The sequence below is a fragment of the Vulpes vulpes genome, chromosome 13 (assembly GCF_048418805.1).
Source record: "Vulpes vulpes isolate BD-2025 chromosome 13, VulVul3, whole genome shotgun sequence".
Classification (NCBI taxonomy): Eukaryota; Metazoa; Chordata; class Mammalia; order Carnivora; family Canidae; genus Vulpes; species Vulpes vulpes.
Window position 1 is genome coordinate 78,031,704 of NC_132792.1, and position 9,554 is coordinate 78,041,257.

Consider the following 9,554-nt stretch of genomic DNA (forward strand, 5'->3'; position numbering starts at 1 on the left):
AGCCGGGGAGCAGGGAAGCAGGGGGAGCCGGGGAGCAGGGGAGCAGGGGAGAAGGGGGAGCAGGGGAGCAGGGGAGAAGGGGAGCCGGGGCGGGCGCCCGGGTGGGTCCAGCTCGGGGCAATCCGTGGCTGAGGCTCGCAGCGTGCATCCCAGTCCCTCCTCCCAGCAGGCAGGTGCACACCCCGCCTCCAGGACCAGGAGCGCTCTGCATACCGAAATGCACTCCAGGGACTTACTCTGGCCTCTGCCCCTGCATCAGCCATCAGCCCTGTGGACCTCTCTACACTCCAGATACTCCCGCAATGCACAGCTGAAGCATGATTCCCTGGTAGGATGCGTAGACCGCCTGAATCCTCTTGGTCCCACCTTTGTACACTGGAACATCATGGGAACCAATGACCAGATTTAAACATTAGATCAGGGAACTGGGTCTTTCCCCACATTCCTCACCTAAATTCTATGTATGGTAGCGCCGTAAACATGCTAGCCGTAGCACAAAATATAGATATTATTTTAAATATCTTTCAAATTTTGTTTTTGATCTTCATAGGATTCCTGTTGAGGTATGCAGCAAAGAACAAGTATTATCTACAGAAGCTGAAGCTCAAGGAGTTTGCACTTATACGTCCAAACATACTTCACATATGCCCAGGGAGGGTAGGGATAAAACATCCTTATAATTAGAGCATCTCAGAATCCTAATGCAACACACAGGTTGCTGACCCTGGCCACCACGGTTAGGTAGAAAATGTCAACATTGATAAGAAAGGGCTCTTTTGCAGGATACTTGACTTAGAGATGATGTGAACATTCAAACATGACTGGAGTACTACCTGCGTCCCTTCTTCTAGCCCCATTCCCCCTCGCCCATCCTATAACCACAGCCTTCACATTGCTTTCTGTCCAGGGCCACTCCTGCATCACTGTTCCTTCCTGTTTACGACAGTAGATGCCTTCTACACCTGGCCCTCTCACCCCCAAAGTCACTGCCACCAACACAGCCCCATTGTAGGGCTCTACCGCTTCCCACTTTCCTATTTGGCTGCTTCTAAGATCTAGTTCTATTAATGGTTGGAGAGTTGTCTGGCTTTCGGAACTTCTATCTGCTTCCCTGTCTCCTTTCTCACTCTCCTGACCACTGTTGGCTTTGGATCTCAGAGATCCATGGGCTCCGAGGAACCTGAGTCACTGGACTCTAGCTGGGTATATAGCCTTGCTATACTGTGACTTAAACAGGATTGTATGGGCTGATCTGAGAATACAACCACAATCAATAGCATCGTTTCTCTGAGAAATAAAATCTGACCTTGAAACAACCGACTCCTCAACTAACTTTGAGATCACATGTGTTCACAAACTGCAAAATTCCTGTGATTAAAATTGAATAAATCCCCTGTCTCAGCAAAGTTGACTGCCTATTAAATATTACTTGTTGAAAAGAAAGGTCCTGCCCTAAAGGAGCTAGGTATTATGGGTATGTTTTCTTTGCTAATTTTTATTTTAGCTGTTTTTGTGTGAAACAGGATCCCATGAATCTGTTTCCGTCTTTGCTTTAGGACTCAAAAAATCAAATCAATTGCTTGGTGCAGATTGGAAAACCCAATAAAAAGCCAACTAAACTACTGAACAAGGCAAGCGTATTTTCTGTATGTTTACCGGGCATGAATAGTGAAGATAAGCTTAAATATGTCTGGGAATAAAAGTCCCCTTGCTGGTAACTGAACAGCAACAACAAAAAGAGTTGGCCTTGAATATTCACCTGAAGATCTTGCCCTGCAAATCCTACAAATTATCCTCCATTAAGTGACCACATGTGACATCATCCCAAGATCTGTTGGACCTCACAAAGTTTCTGCCTAACTACAGAAAAGGAAAATGGCTGCAGGAGCCACTGATAAGAAAAATAATGGGTAAAATGACATTGTGCCACATGTATTTTTTTATTTTTCTACTAAACTAAAACCTGCTTATTCATCTAGAACCTTGGGCGGAAGCATTTTGGAAATTTGAGTAGAACCAATTAAGAATCCATTCCATCTGAACAAAGTTTATCAGTGTTTCCTAAAGCCAGCTGATTCTTACAAGCAGTAAATCCAGTACAAAGCCTATGGAAAATAATGTTATTCAAGGAAAAAAAACAAGTATAACCCCAATCTCCTCACTCTTAAGATGTCAAATGTGGAGAGAATGCAAGCTAGTGTTTAGAAATTTATTGATGGTTCATTCTTTTCCCTCCACTGTATTAAGGAAAATTGTGTCAAGCTGACTCTAATGTCAATAGAGTACCCATAGCACCGATGCATTGCTTGGCACCAACAACTGCAATATACACTCATTAAAAAAATCCGGTGGCTTTTCAAATGAAATGTCCCCATTCCCCACTTCAGTGGGCTCTTATGGAGTCAAAGGCTTTTCTGCAGGAAGGAAGCCCACAGGGTTCTCAATCATCGTGGGTTTCTTTCGAACATAAAGTTTAATTTTAGTGTTAACTATTTAGAAAATATTTTTTAAGCAACATATGGACACAGCTGTTTCTGTTCGGTATAGTTTTGAACTTGAAGTGAATTACATCTTCCTTTAAAAGGGGGCAACTTTCTACTTCTTTGTTAAAGCAGAAGTCAAATTATTACAAATTGATAATAAACATGTCTAGAACCTAAAAACCAAGAGATACTGTCCATGACCTCTGCTCTTATTTTGTCTTCCATTTTTTAGGAGAGAACTTTCATCTGCTCCAAAGCATGAACTTAATGCATAAACATCATTGAGGTTTTAACACTCTTCATTTGGTTTAATAAACGAGAAGGGAAAAAAATGAAAATGCTTCCAAAATTGAATGACTCAGTCTTTAGCCAGAAACATTTCCTACAAGGCAATCTACTGACTGTGTAACATTAAAAATGAAAATGAATATATTAAAATACATTGTCTTGGGCACTGGATGTGGAAATTTTGATGTTTGACACCTTTAAATTTTCATGATATATATTGACCCTTAAATATATGGTAGTGCTGTTCAATTGAAGTTCTTGCTATGATGATGATGTTCTGTAATCAGGGCTGACCAATATGGTAGCCATTAGTCACACATGGCCAATGAACACGTGAATTGCAGCTAGTCTCACTGAGGAACTAAATATTAGTTTAATTCCATTTGAATTTATTTAAAACTAAACAACCATCTATGGTTAGCAGCCACCATATTGGAGAGTCCAACTATGTAGTATAATGGGGCAACAAAAGGGATTAAAATCTGTATTGTTCAAGTGTGACAAAACTATATATAGAAGAAACAACAAACAGGAGGTATGAGTAGAAGTGTGGGTATGGACAGAGTAAACTCAAATTAACAAACAATTCTTGGCACTTAATCCAGATGAGAATTGAAGTTACCTTGTAGTAGACAGACCCTGCCCTGAAACAACACAAGGGATGGTATTTTAACCATGCATGGCTTAATCAGTAAACTAAAGGCAGTGGAAAAAAGATCACAAACAAGGTAATGCCTTACAATTTGCCAAACAGAATAAGTGGGTGGGAAGAAAATCAGGAACACTTGGGGTTAAAAAAAATCCCATGGGCAGCCTGGGTGGCTCAGCGGTTTATCGCCACCTTCAATCCGGGGCGTGGTCCTGGAGACCCAGGATGGAGTCCCACATCGGGCTCCCTGCATGGAGCCTGCTTCTCCCTCTGCCTGTGTCTCTGCCTCTCTCTCTCTCTCTCTCTCTGTATCTCATGAGTAAATAAATAAAACCTTAAAAAAAATCCCACGTGGTGGATATGTGTCGTTGTACATTTGACTTATAGAATGTACAACACCAAGAGTGAACCCTATAATAAACTATGGACTCTGGGTAGCTATGATGTGTCAGGGTAGGGTCATGGCTTGTAACAAACGTACGTTCCGTGGAGGATGCTGGTCATGGAGGAAACTCTTTTCTCCCTGTGCACAGAGGAAACTGTGTGCAGGAGGTACATGGGAAATCCCTGCATCTTTCTCAGAATTTTGATGTGAACCTAAGAATGCTCTAAAAAAATAAAGTCTGCAAAAAAAAAATTTCAGAAGGGTTAAGGAGATGATCAACTCCAGATGTGGTGGGAGGGGATTCCACACAGAACAAAACAGAGAGCCCAAGTGTGAAGAGGAGGGAACTAAGGAGTAGAACAGACAACAGGTGGGCCAGAAGGTGGGAAGGACAGGTGGGCCAGGCAATGCAGGCCCTGGAATACCACACTAAGGAGTTGGACATTTCTCTTGTCACAATATGAAAGGCATCAAGGTCGATCTTTCGGAAAATGTGTGTCTAATATAATGGCTACTGATAGATTTATAGAAAGTGACATTACACTTTTCTAGTTAATAAAAATAGTTTGGTGTCTGAAGAACAGCTTTGTTATCTCTCATTTAGCAAATTAATTTATATCGTGTGATCCTTTGATAAAGAGAATCATTCCCTAATTTTTAAACTGTGTGCAATCCTCTTAAGGTCTCCCATTTTTTCTTTTTCCCTCTGTAGTCTTCCTCTTCTTACACTTTTTTTGCTACTTTCTCTACTTACATTGAGGTCTTTTAAAAAATGTCTTGGATACAATGATAACTAAAGTTGCATTGCTAAAGCTGCATCTGGGTGAAGGAAGGAAGGTGGTCCAGGTTCATGGGGCAGTGCTCTGTGGTGGATCTAGCCTGACATTGACACAGCAATGCAATCAGCAGAAAAATATCCTCCCCTACTGGAAAAAAACAAAAAAAAAAAAAAAAAACAAAAACACAGCAGCTTGCCCAAGGACACAGAGCTCATTAGTACCAGAGCTGGAACTAGAATTCAGATTAATTGGATAGATCCCACTGTCAGCTTCAGCAAAGGTTACTACTGCTCCCTTCTAGGATGAGTGTAGGATAACCTAAAAATTTTGGTATTAGCACACTTGCACTCACACACCACAGAAGAGCCCGCAAGAATCCCTCGGGGCCAGTGCTCTCCCGTGGCGCTCTCAGGGCCTCTGACTTGAATGAGTCGGGCACGTGTGTGTGCACATAGAGTGTGCTGGACCTCAAGCAGATGTCCATGAGAGGCTGTTGGTTTTCTTTATTCTGATATTATCTGAAATGAAAAACAAATCATCAAAATCCACACAGGAACAAATTTTGGTCGTTTTCAATAGGAGTCACCTGGGTCTTCATGCTTCCCTACCCTTACTGTCTCTCAGAAGTGGAATGTGAGGCTAAACCCACATGCTCCGCTCCCAGTCCTTCCCCTGGGGCAAGGCAGCCAGCAGGGCTATTTCGAGCCTACACAGACATAAAAGACCTTTATCTAGAAGGGCAGGCCCTGCCCCGCCCCCACCCCCACCCCCCACCCCCATCCAGAGCACAGGCAAAGATGCAGCCTGCAGCAAGCCCTGCTGCGGTGACCCTGCACTCAGGAATGTAGACACCTGCAAGAGCAGGAACAGAGAATAGCAGTCACCTGTCCAGCCTGATCTCCCCAGGTGGAAAGGGTGTGTGTGGGCACGACTCTGAGTTCGGCTTTGTCCCGTGGAACAGGAGGAGGAAGCCGGCACCTGCAGGCTGGAATGCAGCCGGCTCCTCCCCAGCAGGGCTAGCTCCTCCGACCAGGGCTCCCTCCTTCTCTGTGACCCTCCTTTTCTCAGGCATTGAACGTGCCCCCAGGACCGTCCTGCCTTGCACAGACGATCCTGCTTGCACAGGGACGCCGCTTCGCCTTTTCAGAGCCCTTCTCTGTTACTCCAAGGAATCCGAGCCTCGTGGCTCCATCTTTTCTCCCCGGGAAAGACACTGAATGGTGGAAACAGCTAAAACGAAAAGGGGCACGTGCCCTTAATCATTCCACTGCTCGTCTGTCCCCTTGGGTGCTTCGGCTGCAGAGCGGAGTTCTCCTGGATGAACAGCACGTGGGCAAACACACACACACACCCACCCACACACACACTGTCCATCACATGTGTGTACATACCCGGCACTTTGCATGACCATAGCCCCGCCTGGAACTCCCCAGGTGCCATCGCTTGTGTGGAGGAGGGAAGGAAAGCTGGTGGCTCCATGGAGAACTGCTGAAAGCACATGCGGGAGGACGGAGAAGGAGGAAGCTGCACCTGCCCCACATGACCGGGTCGGGCATGACGATCAGAGGCTGCTCAGGGACAGGCGGTGCGGGAGGGTGTTGGGGACCTGCCCTTGCCACCAGCCCCTCACACCCTCCGGTGGGTAGAGCCCCTGGAAAACGCCGCTCCCCAGCTGCAAACAGACTCTGAGTCCTCCCACCCCTGCTATCAGGGTAACCTTTGCGTGAACTTTGGTGTTGCCCTCACTTGTCATTTTTTTCTCAGCTATTCCTTGAACAAATCATTATGTTGGTAAAATGTCAACTTCTGCTTTCCTTGGCAGATACAGAGCCTGGGGGAAGAAGGCGCATTCCTACTGCTCTTTTGAAACATTGCAGGGGATAACTGGGACGTTAACCCAGACGTCACGGAGGGAGGTCCTGAGTGCGGTCACAGCTGTCCAAGGCGCTTTGTCACTTGGGACAGCAGTGTCCAGTGTCTGCTTCTTTCCCTCGTTGCAACATGACCCCCTGAGGAAGCGCTAGCCCCACAGACACCATGAGGCCTTTGCTCCACCCCTTGAACTTTCCAAACCCTTATATCTCCAAGAGCCCAGACTGCAAGTAGGTCTGAACGTGCTTTATGGTGCTGATCCCCACCACCAGGCGCTCTTCTGCGCTGCCCAGCAAATCCCCGGTGCTGATTTGGGGCCCAGGGCGGTGTGCGATGTTGCGGGAGTGTCCGTGGAAGGAATGAGGGCATCGTCCAGGCCCCCGTGGCCCCTGTGCCTTGCTTACCACATGCTTTGTTCCCTGTGCCTCGAGGCATTTGTAAAACTCCTTGGTCCTCTGTCCTGCACGAGGTGCTTCTCAGGGGAATTTGCACTTCCTGTGCACCCCCCAGAAGTCTCAGGCAAAGCCTTTCATATCCCCTGTAACAAGTTGAAGTACAAAGTCAGCCCCGGAAATATTATTAAAAGCTTTTCTGAGCAGCTGTTTCCCTGTTGGCAATACGTGCCCTCTGCCGCGGAAAGACACAGACCCTCCTGCTGTCCCTCGGAATGTGCTCCTCAAGGGTGAGGTCGCAGCAGCCTCATGCTGGACGCTTCGCCCCTTCAGCTCTGGCAGCCCAGAGGGCCCTCCCATCCCACCTGTCCATCATCACACAGCTGGCTGAGGGTCACTCCCGTTCTGTGACAGGTGCCTCTTCTATGAGAGGCAGGCCTTGGACCTGAGCTAGCTGCGGGGGAGGCACAGTGAAGAACGTTGCACGAAGACAAAACTTCACAGGGGCCCCTCAACGCCTGCAAAGTGCTGAAATACCCCTCCCAGAGATCCACAAACACAAGTGTGAGGCTAACAGGAAAGTGTCATGAGACGTGTGCTCAAGAAGGAAGCATCTCGCCAGAGACAGGTTGGTCCTTCGAGGCACCTGGTCTGCGAGCAGGACTCCTTTTCTTCACCTCTTGCGTGGAACTGCAAACCCTCGTTTGGAAGTGGGATAGGCCTGTGGGACCTTTCCTCTCAGAACAGGGCTTTGTTAGTTATCAAGAACCTGTAGAGCATCCTGCAAGCCACCTCCGGGGCTCTTCAGAACACACAGCGCAAAGTCACAAACATCTTCTCAGTCTTCAGGACGTGCCTGTGGCATTCCAGGTGGTATGAGTCTCACATGGGACACTAGGACTCTGCACCACGCCCAGCCCTCAGCATAATCACTTTGCAAGGATACAGGCAACACTGAGGACACCAAGCCCTTTACTGTGAAACCCCAGCATGTCCACAGAAATGCCACATAGGTGTCACGGGAACAGCAGCCAGGAATCGCCTGCAACGCCCCCCAGTGTACAATCCTCTAGCCCTATCACAGGGTGGGACCTGTGGCCCAACAGCCAGGCATTGCTATTTTACCCCACATTTCAACATTCCACTAGCATTTTACCCTTTACCCAGACAGGGCCCATGGGCCAGTAGCATTGCCATCACCCAGCAGCATGTCATTGGGATAAATCTCAGGCCCTGCTGAGAGTCCATGGATTCTATCTCCACTTTACCAAAACCCAGGTCATTTGAGTTTAAGGAACACCTCCTAGGGATCCCTGGGTGGTGCAGCGGTTTAGCGCCTGTCTTTGGCCCAGGGCGCGATCCTGGAGACCCTGGATCGAGTCCCACGTCGGGCTCCCGGTGCATGGAGCCTGCTTCTCCCTCTGCCTGTGTCTCTGCCTCTCTCTCTCTCTCTGTGACTATCATAAATAAATAAAAAAAATTAAAAAAAAAAAAGGAACACCTCCTAATGCAGAGGCCTACTCGTCTCTCAAATTCTTATATTGTTCAAACTCCTGGAAGCTAATTACACAGGAGTTTCCATAAGGAGTGTTATCAAACTTTAAAGAGAGTCTATCTTTCAGCCAATTGTTATCCACAGCCTAACGGGGTGGGATTTTTAAAGGCAACAAAGTCTTATCAAAGAGATAGTCTATCTTCTATCTTCCAATAGATCAGATTGCCCAATTAGACTAAAAATAATCCAGGGACTTCTGCGGGGTTTGAAGATGCATTGTCAGTACCACTTGGTGATGAAGTATTGCCCACTTTTGGTGGAAGTTTCTCCCCCCACACCTTTCCCCTACACAGGTACATTCACATGTATTACCCATTGAGAGTCTGTTCCAGAGCCCATGTGCATCATACCAAGCTGGCTGGGTTCCCCCCACCACCTCCCCTCCAATAACCCCACATTTTACAGAACAAGAAACCAGGACATAAAGTTGCCATGCTTTTCTCTTTTGCATTTTGGCATCCGTAACTTTAAAAAAAAAATTTTTTTTTTTTTTTTGGTCAGCTTGTTCAAGTCACCCACCCCCCAGGAGGGCAGAGTTCTGGTGGACAAGGGCGGGAGGCTTGCGATGATTTAGCAGTAATGCACAGAAAGAAAGTTGAATGCAGCTCGTACTCGACTCTGGCACGTACAACAGGACTTTGCAGTAGGACAGCGGACTTGAAAGTCAGTGAACACATCCCACACCCCTAGAGCATCTCAAGAACTTCATCCCAGGGCCCCACTGACATCACAGATCAAGGAACTCACCAGGCCTGAAGCTCCCAGCAGAAGAGCTAATAATCCACACTATGGTTTAAAAAGAAAATAAAAACAGGAGCACCCGAGTGGCTCAGGCAGTCGAGCATCCGACTCTTTACCTCAGCTCAGGTCTTCAAGCCCTGCACTACATGAAAAAGAAAAGAAAAGAAGAACTCAAATCATAGCATTGGTGCCAATGAGTAAAGGTGATAAATATTCCAGTTGTGATTCTCAGCCACCAAGCCAAAGCCGGAGGAAGAAGCTGGGCCTCTCAGGGAAGCTGGGGGTTTCCATGCCTTTATCTACATTTTGCCCCGGCAAAGGGGTCAGCCTGGGGCAACTTTCAGATAACCAAGGGGAATTCAGAAGGCAAGGATGCTTTTGTGCCTGATGTTCAGGGCTCCGGAAGGAGC

The 9,554-nt window shown here is 47.0% G+C and overlaps 1 long non-coding RNA gene across 1 annotated transcript; it reads right to left on the reverse strand.

Annotated features, from left to right (window-relative positions):
* Window positions 1-2,764: 2,764 nt before the first annotated feature.
* Window positions 2,765-6,114, reverse strand: LOC112929212 (uncharacterized). The gene is made up of 2 exons (XR_011996675.1): window positions 5,976-6,114; window positions 2,765-5,102 (listed from the first exon to the last, which is right to left on the reverse strand). It is a non-coding gene; the product is annotated as an uncharacterized lncRNA (long non-coding RNA).
* Between the last annotated feature and the right edge of the window lie 3,440 nt (window positions 6,115-9,554).